The sequence below is a fragment of the Motacilla alba genome, chromosome 14 (assembly GCF_015832195.1).
Source record: "Motacilla alba alba isolate MOTALB_02 chromosome 14, Motacilla_alba_V1.0_pri, whole genome shotgun sequence".
NCBI classification, from domain to species: domain Eukaryota; kingdom Metazoa; phylum Chordata; class Aves; order Passeriformes; family Motacillidae; genus Motacilla; species Motacilla alba.
This window is the reverse complement of record NC_052029.1, coordinates 5,216,842-5,229,980: the sequence shown is the minus strand read 5'-3', so window position 1 is coordinate 5,229,980 and position 13,139 is coordinate 5,216,842. Positions and strand designations below refer to the sequence as shown.

Genomic DNA, 13,139 nt, shown 5'->3' with positions numbered 1-13,139 from the left:
TGCATTTATCAAAGCCTGAGTACACACAATGAAATACAACAGGTTCTTTTACTTCTGCTGGGGTTTTATCCCAAAGCATAGCTCTGAAACAAATTTGGATTAGCTTAAAGCAGCATTTGCAGGAGAAGTCTGTAAAAGTAACACCAAGAATTTAGCAATTCAGTCAGAGCTAGGCCAAAGTTATCTCAAATGAAATAGAATAGAACTGAAATGTCCTGTTAAGAGGAGTTGCAAGAATATTCACATCTGGCGTTGATAAAAGGTTGGCATTAGATTTTTTTCATTAAATATCTCTACAAACACAGCACAAAACAGAACTGGAACTCTCAATTTCAAGAAGATCAGTACAGAGGCAGCATCCTCATGAAAGGGCACAGCAAAGAAAAAGAAGCTGCCCATCTCCCACCTGTCAACCAAAGGCCACAGCCTCATACTGCAAAAGTGAAGGTGGTTACCAGCACCCCACAACATGGAACCCACACAGCAGGGTCAGGACAGAGATGGACACTCTGCAAGAGGTGTGCTGGGTCTGCAGGACCCAGCCAAAAAGAGCCCTGAGCACTTTGAAGCTCAACACTTACATGGCCAAATTTCATGGGCAGCAGCCAAAAAAGAGCAAAGTGTGGCTGTCCCCAAGGTCTGGAGAGCCTGTGCCTGCAGAGCTCACCCAGGCAATTCCCACCAGGAACAGACCTGCACATGGAAACGTGTATCCCCCACCTACATAGATTTTGCCAAAAAAATACTTCACAAGATGACAGGCTGTTTATGCCTCTAATAATCTTAATGGCTTTGTGTAGAACAGGATGCAATTGAAAACTCCATGATTGTACTTAAGTTGTCAAGGACACAGTTGTCATAGTTACAAGTAAAGCTCAAGTGCTGGTTATTCAGGGTTGCCTATTTATTTATCGACACCAACAGCGTTGGACAGTCCCACGAGTCCTCAGAAGAACAGAAATGGAGAGACTGATTTTGTCCTTCAAGTCTTGACAAAACAGCAAATATTGCACACAAAAGCATAATAAACTGGTTTTTTTGCACAGCTCTCTTCTCCCCCTCCACATGCAGCTGGCATTCAAGTCAGTCTGCTGTGAGCACTGCAGCAAAAGCACGAACCAAGCTGCACTGCACAAGAAAACCTCACCCCTACAGCTTGGAAGTACTGTCCAGTATCCATCAGGACACAACAATCCCTACCTGCTTCATGGCACCTGCACTCAGGTCAGGGCTGAACCAGCAGCGAAGCCAGAACAGGCTCAGCCCTTCCATGAAGTTTTAAAACTCATTTGAGGTCTAAAGTTTCACTACACTCATGTGTCCATGTTATCCTCCTCAGGTGTCCTCTAAGCAGGGTTTGGTGGCTGGATATAAATACATGATCTTTTTTTGTAAAATAAAATCCTTCTGCCCTTGTCTCTGTTTACCCTCTCTCCAAAAAATATTGGGCCAAGGAAAGACTGCTGGTCTCTAAACCAATGAAAAAGAACAGGCAGGAAAGTTGTGATTATGGCACACTAGGATCCAGGTGACTCACTAAACTTCTGAGCAGCTCATTTTTGATCCAAGAACTATTGGCACAGCTAAGATGGGATGAGATGCGCCTATACCTTCCTTGTGAAAGTACATTGTCTCAGGAAAACAAAAAAATGGAATTGAAAAAGCATCTGCTAGAAATGGGGCGAGTTCTAGATGCAAAGCCAACAGTACCTACATAAATGGTATAATGGTACATAAATGCTGATAAAACCCAAGCACAACTAAACTTATATTAGCTAAAAAAATTCTAATTTTTTAGGAATTTCTTTGTAGTTCCCCCTGAAAAAACCTGCACATTGATATTTCAGTGAACTTTATCAGTGAGGTACATATAAAAACATCTCTTCAAGCCTATATTAAACATCCCTTCAAGCATCTTTTAAATCTATTATTTGAAATGCAGATGGCAATAGCATATCCAAACCATGCCTGTTCATTTCCACACATTTTCCAGACCAAAACAGCCCAGCTCACAATGGATTAAACAAATTATGGCACAGCCGTGTTGTTCAGTTTAGTTGCTCCACAAGCATTTGGTAGTTTTGAAAAAATTAAGTATTGCAAAATATCCTCAAGTGGTATTTCCAAGGAAATTCAGTTATATTCCTTGTAAGATTTTATTCCTAGCATCTTACTGCTGCAGGAAAATAGATAAATAGCACCAAATAAAAGCACAATTTATTTTCCGGTGCCATAAGGCATAAAATAGCTCACTTGGAGCCAGCCTGCACCAAACTAAGGGAAACATCTCAAGCCAGGTCGAGAGCTCTGGTTTCTCAAGGTGACCCCCATTCCAGCTGAGGACATGAACAGCAGAGCCACGCAGGAGATTTCTTGTACAAGGGCTCCAGAAAGCGCACCAGGAGCAGCTATCCCTGCATATCCATGGCAGGGACACCGTAACAACACACACACACCTGCCCAGACCCAAATCCCCACGTTCCCCCTGGGCACAGAGCGTGCAGCAGGGCCGGACTCTGTGCCCACCCCACCGCCCGCGGGCACACGGCAAAGGCACTTACAGGACTCGGATGCCAACTCCAGCTCTCCCGTTGGAAGTGCTGCTCCCAGGCTCCCCACAGCCAGCTCCTGGGTTGGAAGTGCTGCTCCCTGCTTCACTGACTGCTTCCCTTCAGCGCAGGCTGCTGCTGGTTGTGCTGGTGAGGAATGCCATTGCTGCCAGCTCCTTCCAGCAGCCGCGCAGCGGGGACAGGCATCACCCAGAGGAAGCCCTGCGCTGCAGCCCCGCCGCTCAGCTGGGGGGATGCCCCAGTTAATGAAGGTTAATGGAACCAGCTCCTGGCAGCTACAGCCTGGGCTCAGCCAAAGCCAGCAGAGAGGAACACTCGACTCATCTCAAACCTGAGAGAATCTGGCTCTGGAATGTGGGTGTCTGAGTCCATCCGAAAGCCTCCCCAGCAGCTTACTGAAAACAAATCCTCAGAGGCAGAGCCAGACCGTGTTAAGGCTTGAAATGGCTCCTTAGTTTCCAACAATTGTGGAAGTTGAAGAACAGGTTTCGTCCCTAAACCCCTTATTTTTACTCTGGTCTGCAAATCTCCTGAGGGTGACACCCAGGCACACGACTGTCACAAAATAACCTTGGCTTGGTTCATTCCCTCCAGGTGGTGCGCAGGCAGCACGGCAGGCAGCACGCATCCCAGCGGCACCTCCCGCTGCACACTGCTCCTGACGGGAATGGGGGATGTGGATACCCACACAGCACCGGCAGCATCCCTTCCGGCACAGGGATGCAGGGAAAAGCAGCACAGGGTGCCACGGCCGAGGCTGGGCTACCATGGCCAGGTTGCCATGGTGCCGGGGGGCAAGAGGGAAGATGCGCCAGAACGCAGAGAGAGGCTGAGCCGCTTCAGACTTAAATCCCTGTGACAGCATTTCGGCCGAGCCACTGCACAGTTGCTGTGGCAACCGACGAGTGAAAAATCACAGAGGAAATCTGTAATTATTACAAGCGAGGTGGTGACTTACCCACTTCAGCAATCAGAGCATTAAAGCGGCTCGAGCAGAGGAGGGGGAGCTCGTGCCCCTCAACAGGCAGGGCTGCAGTGCAGCAGGGAGCCAGGCACGAGATCCGAGCTGGGGGTCCTGCTTTAGCTCTGTAGGCTCCAGATGTGGGATGCAAGCCTTGGGCAGAATGCTTCCTCAGCACAGGGTTCTGACGGAGGAGGTGTTGCACCCCGTCTGCAACGGGGGAGATGAGGAAGCAGCCAGAGAGAGCCCCAGACTGGTGCTGCTTGTTCGGCACGAGCAGAGCTGGGCACAAGGAAGGCAGGCTGAGGCAAGGACAGATAGCAGCAGCAAGGGACAAAGATGGAAGATGCAACGCTTACAGGAGGCAGATAAGGTCCCTGGAAACTGCATGACTCCAGTTTGTGCTGCTCCTGCAGCTCGTGTCCCCCTTCTCTCAGGGCAGCCATAGCAGCAGCATTGGCTCAGTTGGGGTGGGTGGTGTGATGGTCACTGTGCTAACACAGGAGGAGTGAGGGACAAAGTCAGGGGTGTGATGGTCGCTGTGCTAACACAGGAGCAGTGAGGGACAAAGCCAGGGGTGTGATGGTCACTGTGCTAACACAGGAGCAGTGAGGGACAAAGTCAGGGGTGTGATGGTCACTGTGCTAACACAGGAGGAGTGAGGGACAAAGTCAGGGGTGTGATGGTCGCTGTGCTAACACAGGAGCAGTGAGGGACAAAGTCAGGGGTGTGATGGTCACTGTGCTAACACAGGAGCAGTGAGGGACAAAGCCAGGGGTGTGATGGTCACTGTGCTAACACAGGAGCAGTGAGGGACAAAGCCATGCAGGCAGAGCAGACACACTCTGCAGTGTCTCTGTTGTAACATAATATCTGGCCCAGGCGATTTACACACCCACAAATGCCACATCAGTATCCACACAACCCATTTACACCCATTAATGGGGGAGTGCAAGTTTTAAAGTCACCACGTGGCTTTCCAGAGCTTTTCTACACAAAATGGACAACTGATCAGCATCCAGGCAAACTGCCAATCAAAATGCCACTAACACCAACAAGGAAGAGAATCCAACATGGTTAATCCTGTTCTGGTTTCCTTCTCCTTTGCTGGAGACTGTAACCTGGGATCTCATGTGAGTACTGTGAGCAACTGCCAAGAAAGGAGCCCAGACTGCAGTTATTTCTAAGACAGATCCCATAACAAGCAGTGGATTTGATCCAAAGAAAGAACTGAATCTCATGCCCCACCTTCTTCATAATTTAAAATCTGTTATTAATTACATACAGACTGTAAGCAACACATTTAAACTGGCCTGTACTGGTTACCAGTCATTAGAACAAACTGGTAGTTCTAAACTGAATCTGTCAGCCAGATAATCTGCCACAGAAAGTGCCACAATCCTATTCAGACAGATGGTTAATGCAGGTACACATCACAAAGCAGAGGGGCAAGGACTGAGAAAAGCTATAGGTGCTTAGACTCACCATGTATAAAACACTGAATTCAAGAGCAATTCATTGTGTCAGTGATTTATTACTACACTTATTCAGTGCAGTAACAATACGGATTACAGCTCCTGAGGAAGACTGAGGTTCTTTTGCTTCTGCTGAGTGTTTCCTTGGATGATATGAGGCTAAACTCAATAAACAAAATGATGCTGGATGTTAGCACTTTGCTTGGTGCTGCAAAGTGCTAACAAATTATATGGCAACATCATGTAGAGACTCCAGTCAGCACTGTGCCCCTTTGTGCTGAGTCATGTTGTATCCAACTGCTTGGAAACCCATCCTGCAGAGAGACAACAGCTCCATTGTAGACTTTTATTTGTAGTGGATTTCTTTTGCTTTAACCCATGCATCAAATGGCTTAACACCAAACTGCCACTTCCTGACTAAAGCCTGATTTCTTCTTGTTCTGTATGGCAGCTTTCATCCCTCCATACCCACAATTACCCTGCCTGGCAGGCTGGATGCACAAAGAGGATGACAATGACTATTTAAGTCCTGTTGCAGGGCAAAAAAAACTTGGTTTGACGCAACTATAACTATGAAAAATTTATTCAAGATGTATTAAAAATGTGCAGTTCACAAAAGCGGGAGCTGTAACAAAAACCCCATGGATTTGCGTTTGATTTAATCAAGAGAACATTGGTAAAGAAATCTGTTTAAACAGTCTGTTATTGGAAAGGATGTGGCCAACCACCTGCACTAAGCTCAAGTTCCGCTCTGATTTGCTGTTGTCAAAGGAAGAGTCACTCAGTACACAACCCTTTACTGCTAGAAAGTAATCTCCAGCTTCAGCAGAATCAACTGTTAGTATATTTCTCTGTACCAATGCTACAAACATCCTTCTGAAATACACAATGATGATACAAGGGATCAGATTCTGGCCAGGCTGGTCCACAACACCAAGAAAAGTAGATGGTTAGTATCAAAGATGTTTTGTTTCATGGAAAATATTGGCATGTTTACTATGTTACCAGCACATTTCACTGCAAATGATGTCAAATTCCTCCAGAAGCAATTCTACAGCCTTCCTTAACCCCTGCCTCACACCCTAGAAAGTATCTGCTACACTTTGTTAAGAAAAATAAAGCATTTTAAACAACGCAGCTACTTGAGGAGAATTCAGTATTCAGAAATCGCAGCTCCAGGGTAGAGACAAGATGTCAAAATCCTAAATGTCACACCCATCTGCAAGAAATGGGAACAAAACACATCAGTATCACAAAGCAGAGAGCAAAGCATGCAGGATGCTCAGCACCAAGTCTTAGTCCTCCTTCAAGAAACACAGATGCACAAGACTCAACAGCAGGGTCTCAGGACCCCAAACCTGCATGAAGAGGGAAAGCAATGCCTCTCTTAAGGGCTTGTGGTGTTTGGAGAAGGAATGTAGCACAAGCTGGACTGTCAGATCAACTTTTAGGTACTGTGAGCAGTAATCACTAGGTTCACCTTAAAATATATTAAAAAGTATTTCAATACATTAGGAAGGAAACAAAGTAAGACTATATAAATGGTGACACCAAGTTAATTACAAAAATCTGAGCAAATGATTTGCAGACAGTAGGATAAAGATCTTATTTGGCCAAAGAGGATTACCATGAAGGGCAAACCAAAATAAAAAGGGATTGCTTAGCTTTGTGGGAAAGCCAGCACACTGCAGCTTTCCAGCCTGTGGCTGGCCAGAAGGCTGCTTCTTACCCTAGCACATCCCATATCTTTACACTCCATGCACAGAGGCAGTTTTTCTTTTGTGAAAGTTAAAAGGCTCATGAACAGAGTGGAATTCAGCACAATCAACTGCAGAGATTTCATTTGGTGGGCAGATGTTGAGCTTGAAAAAGTCAGAGGTTGCACGTGTGCGGGGCACACCTGAACTGCCCCTGCTCTGCTCGCTAATCAGGAACTGCTGTAACTCACACTGACCCAGGCACAGGGGGACCACCCCCTCTGCTCTTCAGGTGTCAACTGCTTCCATTCCCATTAAACCTGAGAACTTCACATCCAGAAGGAAAGGGATATAGGAATTAAGCACAATTACTATGAAATTCTACTATTCAGAAGTCCTATTATTTCCTGTTTATTCAGGCAATAGGTAAAAAGGAACAGCAGCTGGGGAGTTTTCAAAACAGCTCAGGAATCACAGATATGTACACAGTGTTAAAAAGAATCTGTTACTAAATTCCCTAGTATGTTTAGAACATTATTTTTGGGCTCCAGATGGAGAAAGAAACTAGTGCCAATCTGATTCAGCAAGATACATGTTTCTCGAGTGGTCCCTTTTACTTCTCTGGGTCCATTCACAAAAACTAGAGTTGGGAATGAGCCAAAGAACTCTGCTGAATTAAAAGCAAGGTAGAAAAACTGGGAACTGGAAGACTCTCTGGTGATCAGAACCTGAGTTACCCACTAGGGAAAAATCCACAAGGCTGCTGCATGAACTGTGCTCATTTACTCCTTACACATTGCCTGTTTAACCAAACTAATGAATCTGCTGCACACAGGTACTAAATACCTGGATAAGAATTTGAGGAGATAAACTGGAGCTTTCTAAATGTGCTAATGGCTAAACTCACTGGTGAAGGCTCATCAAGGTACATCTCTACTGCACCCTCAACTCTCATGGTAACACTGACATCCACAAGAAACTGGACTTTGCTCTTCAGTCTGGCACATCCAAGTGCATATTTTATGCACCACATTCAGGTAGTTAAAAAGTGTTGACCAGTGTTGGGAAAACTTCCATAGAGATTTGGACAAATCTTTATAGAAGTTCTAATACAGGTTAAGCAAGTCCAGTTTACTTGCAGGGGTAAGAGAAGAGGGACCCAGAATCAAGAAACTGATGAAGGATGCCTTGTATTACTGTAATGTTAAGAGAGGCTGCCTAAACAGTGGGAAAATCCAGAATAACTACTCCAGGATGAGTACAATCAGCATGGAATAACGAGCTAGTAGGTTGAACAGCTCGTTTATTTATTTAACAAAAACTTTTTGTGGGAGATGCTTATCTTCCTAAGGGTAGCTTAGGAAGATAAAAGTAAGCAGCACAATGGGACAGCGAGAAGTTCCTTTCAGAGTGCTGCCCTCACTGGTACTTAACCTCTCTCAAGAGGGCACTGTCACACTGTCACAGAAGCTCAGGAAAAGAACAATGGCAAATTTTCCTTCTCCTTCATAAAATCAGGGCTCCACCCAATGGATGCAACTGCAGGATTTATCAGTAATCAGGTAATTATTCACAGAAGATACATCATGTGCTTTGTTAGTGTCAGTGTCATCCTGAGCTGCCCCTTTTCCCTCTCTGCTGTTAACTAGTGACAATAAATAAACGATATTCAGAGGCTGCAGTTTCACAAGAGATTAGCAGAAGGTGGCTGCAAGCCTGCTAATTTTGCTCCACCAGCCAGAGCAGAGGATCAGTTATGCAAGGCTGCATGTGGATTTTGACCAGATATAACAAACAGTTCCTTTCTCTTCTCGTTCCCATTTGGAACAACAAAAGAGAAGCTGTGAGCCATTTCCTAACATTATCAGATCACTCTGGAAACTCATTTTCTCTGCGTATTTTCTGGGAAAAAAGAAGATACTTTATGCAAGTGTTGCATCCCAAAATGATACAACCAGCCTTGGGTTTGCAGGGTAGCAGCACCTTCTGAGCTTCTTTTCTGAAGAACCCCGCTTTGAGCAAGCTTTCCTGCCACCTTCTCCCATCACTCAGTCTCCCATCCATACCAGAAGAGATTGCTAATTTGAGGAAGAAAAATCACCAAACCCTTCTTGGTGTCCAGTAGAGTCACAAGTTCAGCTCAGAGCAAACCAGTGAAAGGAAACAACCAGGCAGTGTGAGGAACAAGAAGTCCACCCCGAGGAGCCAGCACTGTTGACTCCCTGTTGAAACATCACCTACCCATGGAACCCATGGCCATAGTCAGTCCTACCCTTTTGATTGAACCAAATCCTACTACACCAAAATCTACAGAGAAGCAAAACAACAAACTCTAAACTGATACACAATCAGGTAATGGTCCAATTTTATGAATAAATGAACAGCAGGAATCCTACAGCCTGCATCAGAAACAAGAGGTGTTTTCCAATCACCTTCTTGGCCAAGGGAAAGAAAAATTACTGATGAGGAATTAAGCAAGCAGTCTCCTATTACCGCTAAAAGGAAATGACATTTATTTAAATTTCATTATTGAAAGGAGAAAAGCACAAGATTTGCCAGTGATCGTTGCTGCAATCAGTAGTGTCCTTCCCAGTCAAAGGCCCTATAACATGAATCCAGCCCCCTGCACTGCTTGTCGTTGTCTCCACTTGCCCCTACTCCCTCCCTTTGTAACACAAACCAGCTCTCTCTATGCTTTGCTTCAGCTGCTTTTCACAACAGCCAAGGCAGAAGCATCTCCTCTGACTCCAGCAGCCCCTTCCAACACCCACTCCCCAAACCACAGAACAAAGATCTGCTCCCCTGTAGATCCATTACCTGGTAAAACCACCCTGCAAACAAGGAATGTGGAGTTCATCCGAGCCCAGCTCATCCTCTGCTTTCCTACCTCCACCAGCACACTCTGATTGTGTAATCCTATTTCTCTCTCCAGGAAGCTGCATTGCAGCAATAGCTGTGGAGCAAAAAACAAGGCTTGCTTTATACTGGAGCTGACAGGGGAGAACATGATAGGGAATGGCAGCTCAGTGCATCCAGGTAAATGCCATCCCTCACACCCACAGCATGGTCCATCCAGGAGAATGCCATCCTTCACACCCACAGCATGGTCCATCCAGGTAAATCCCATCCCTCACACCCACAGCATGGTCCATCCAGGTAAATTCCATCCCTCACACCCACAGCATGGTCCATACAGGTAAATGCCATCCCTCACACCCACAGCATGGTCCATACAGGTAAATGCCATCCCTCACACCCACAGCATGGTCCATACAAGTAAATTCCATCTCTCACACCCACAGCATGGTCCATACAAGTAAATCCCATCCCTCACACCTGCAGCTCAGTCCATCCAGGTAAATCCCATCCCTCTCACCCACAGCTCAATCCATCCAGGTAAATCCCATCCCTCTCACCCACAGCATGGTCCATATAAAGGTAAATCCCATCCCTCACACCTGCCACGGGGGCCCATCAGTGTCAGTGTGCTCAGCTTTGCCTGAAGTGATGCAGCTGTCAAGGATGGAGAAGTCATGGCTTTTAGTCTGGCCACAGCACCCTGTGGCAGGATTAGCCTCTGGCCTGTTGCTATAAAGCATCTTACGCCTGAAATCTTTCCAGAGCAGTTTGGTTTTGTTTCTAACAGCTTTTTTACCTGTCATGTTCTCTAATTCCCACTGAGGCAATCATTTATAAAATCAGATATTTACAGTGAGAGCTGTTAATAATGCTTCAGTACAAACTTACTACCTCCATCTTGCTCCCAGTGTCCTATTTTTTTTGGTGAATATCACAACATCAACATGAAGCAAGAACCTTGCAAAAAATGTGTAACTCATGACAGATGTGGAAAGAGATTTAACAGAGAAGAACAAGATGGCTGTTTCCCATTATTTGAGAAGGAACCTGACAGACAAATTGAGAGGAAACATAATACAAGCAGAAAATGTCACTGCTATTAGGTTACACCAAGTTTATTTAAAATACTTAATTTTCATGATATTTATGTTACTTATGCACATTTCTGTAGTATTGCCAGACCAATTAAAACATATGAGTTGATTTCAGTTGTGTTTGTTGTCAAGAGATGCTGCCAAGAACCTCCGCATTTCATCCTTCACTAAAAGAGGAAGCCAAAATTGGCATGTTGTGGTGATATTCAAAGTCTTTAATCAAAATTGAGCTTGATGAGTTACAAATACAAATGAGGGATATTATTCCTTCCTTTCCCCGCAAACTAATTTTGTTTTCCTGTTTTCCTCAGTGGTTTCTGCAGCCTGTATTCCTGCACTACCTCATTTAGAAAGGAAAAGGGCTGGAAGGGCAGGAGGTGGTATCTCTTGTGAAAAAAATCTGTAGGGTTGTTCACTTGCTGGGAGGAAAGAGGAAGAGGAAGGGGTGATTTATATTGAGAGTACAGGCAACAAAGCCACCATGAAATCAGCCAGCACTGGGTTAGAAATTTCTGTGAGGAACTTGCTGCCCTGTGCTTTGCCCAGTGCAAGGCTTACTGATGGAATCTGGATGCTTTAAAATTGAGCCAAACATCAAAAATAGGACACCACAAAAACATCATCACTAATTTATGTGTCTTCCCAACACCCACTGTTCTGTTCTGTGAGAAACCAGTGATGAAACCAAGGTTACAAGGGGAGGGGGGAAAAAAACCAACCCTGAATAAAACCCAATACCCCAACAAACAACTAGAAAGAAAACCTCGTGCTGGCAATCCACACTCTTGGGTAACATTTCTCCATGTTTCCTGCAAACATTCTACCCACGGGTAGGCTGTGTAGTCCAGGCTGAGCTGTGCACTGACACCACAGGCAGGGCAACACCTCTCCCACTGCTTCCCTCAGTTCATCCCATCCCCCTGCCAGCTTCCCTCCCCACACGAGCAGCTCCTTCACCCAGCAGGACAGTGGATGTTCTGCTGTGCCTCCTGCAGAGCTATAATGGTCTTCTAGGCAGAAGCATCTGTTTTTAGAGCTGACAGGTAGACTAAGAGCTCTTAAAACAGATCTGAGACACCATAAACACAAGGGCTGGAAAGTGTGGGAAGAGCAGTGGAAATGGAGAGCACATCACCCTGACACTGTGGGCAGGCTGGAAGGCTCCAGGAGAGGAAATGTGGTGCTCCTGACATGCAGATGGCAGAAGAGATGAAAGGAAATGCATGAGAGAAGCTCTGATCCCGATTCCAGGATCACCCATGCTCCCAAACACGGCCCATACAGCTGGGACAGTGACATGGTCTGTGGGGAACAGAGAGCACACTGACACAGGAACCTGAACCCAAACCTCTCCACTGACCCAGCAAAGGCACCCTAAGGGAGCCAGCAGAGAATGCAAATGCATCAGAAGCCAAAGGAGGCATGTACAGGTTTCTCCCACAACAGCAGCCCCCTCCTGGGGCAAAGGAACAGCTTTCTGCCTGGGAGGACATCTCAGGGACGCACTCCCAGAACAGTCTGGGTCCCACCAGCCGCCCACACCTTGGAAAAGGCACATTGTCACAACCCCAGCAGGCCAGGGTTAAATTGGATTAGTGTATTCCAGCAGGTGCCAGGTCAGGATTGCCCAATTTCTCTGTTATCCAGCCAATTTTCAAGGTACTTGAATTTGCAAGGTTTCAAACTTCAGGCATTTTGAGGCCATTGCTAAAAAATTCCGAAGTAAAACAAATATATATATAAGCACAACAGCTGCAAAGCAATGCATTTTCATTTATAAAATTAAAACTGAACTTTGTTTGGAGACAGTAAGGGAAATTCCTGCTGCAATAAGGAATATTTTTAAGTGCTTGAGACAAGGGAAAGCTGGAGATAGGTTTAGAAGTTTTTTCTACTCTCAGAATTACAGCTACACAGCTCAACCAGTAAGTTTGGCACTTCATCCTGTCACCTGGAGTGTATTTGAGACATGCTGACTTTTTACATGAATTGTTTAGCAAGCTGCAGAACATCCCCCAGGAACACCAGCAGAACTAGATGTTAGTGTTTAAACTGCCAGGTTTCCCAAGAGTCACAAGAAGGTAAACACTCCCTGCCAATGCCAAGATGCATTTCAGGAAAATTACAAAATGTAAATGGGAAAGCCACCAAGTCTGAAGCTTTATTGCCTTGAAAGTGCCTTGCACCTTGCCACACAAGTTCTACAGTACACTGCCTTTAGCCAGAGCCCCAGGCAGGAGATTGGTACAACACAAGCACTTACTACACAAACACTTTATCTCCTGCATAAAAACTGAGAGAGGTTTACTGAAATAATGGCAGAAAACATTACAAAGGGAAATTAAGTGTGAAAAATGAAGTTCACATTTCTTCAAGCTGACAGCATTCACTTACTAAAGGCAGTACTTTTAGCTTAATGACTTCAGTGCTTTCTCACATCAAACAGAACAGCACAGCTTTATCATTTAATAAAAGTTGAGTTC

General features: G+C 45.4%; 1 protein-coding gene across 4 annotated transcripts in view; it reads right to left on the bottom strand.

Annotated features, from left to right (window-relative positions):
* Positions 1-13,139, bottom strand: part of ABAT (4-aminobutyrate aminotransferase) — a 49,926-nt gene that overhangs the window by 32,681 nt on the left and 4,106 nt on the right. Inside the window, exon 1 of one of the 4 annotated variants that reach the window (XM_038150871.1) lies at positions 9,521-9,661. The exons of 2 other annotated variants lie outside the window; for them this stretch is intronic. The gene's annotated coding sequence lies outside the window, so the exon portion shown is untranslated. Of the gene's footprint in view, positions 1-2,561; positions 3,230-9,520; positions 9,662-13,139 lie in introns of those variants that run through there. One more of the 4 variants, XM_038150869.1, reaches the window with a different exon arrangement.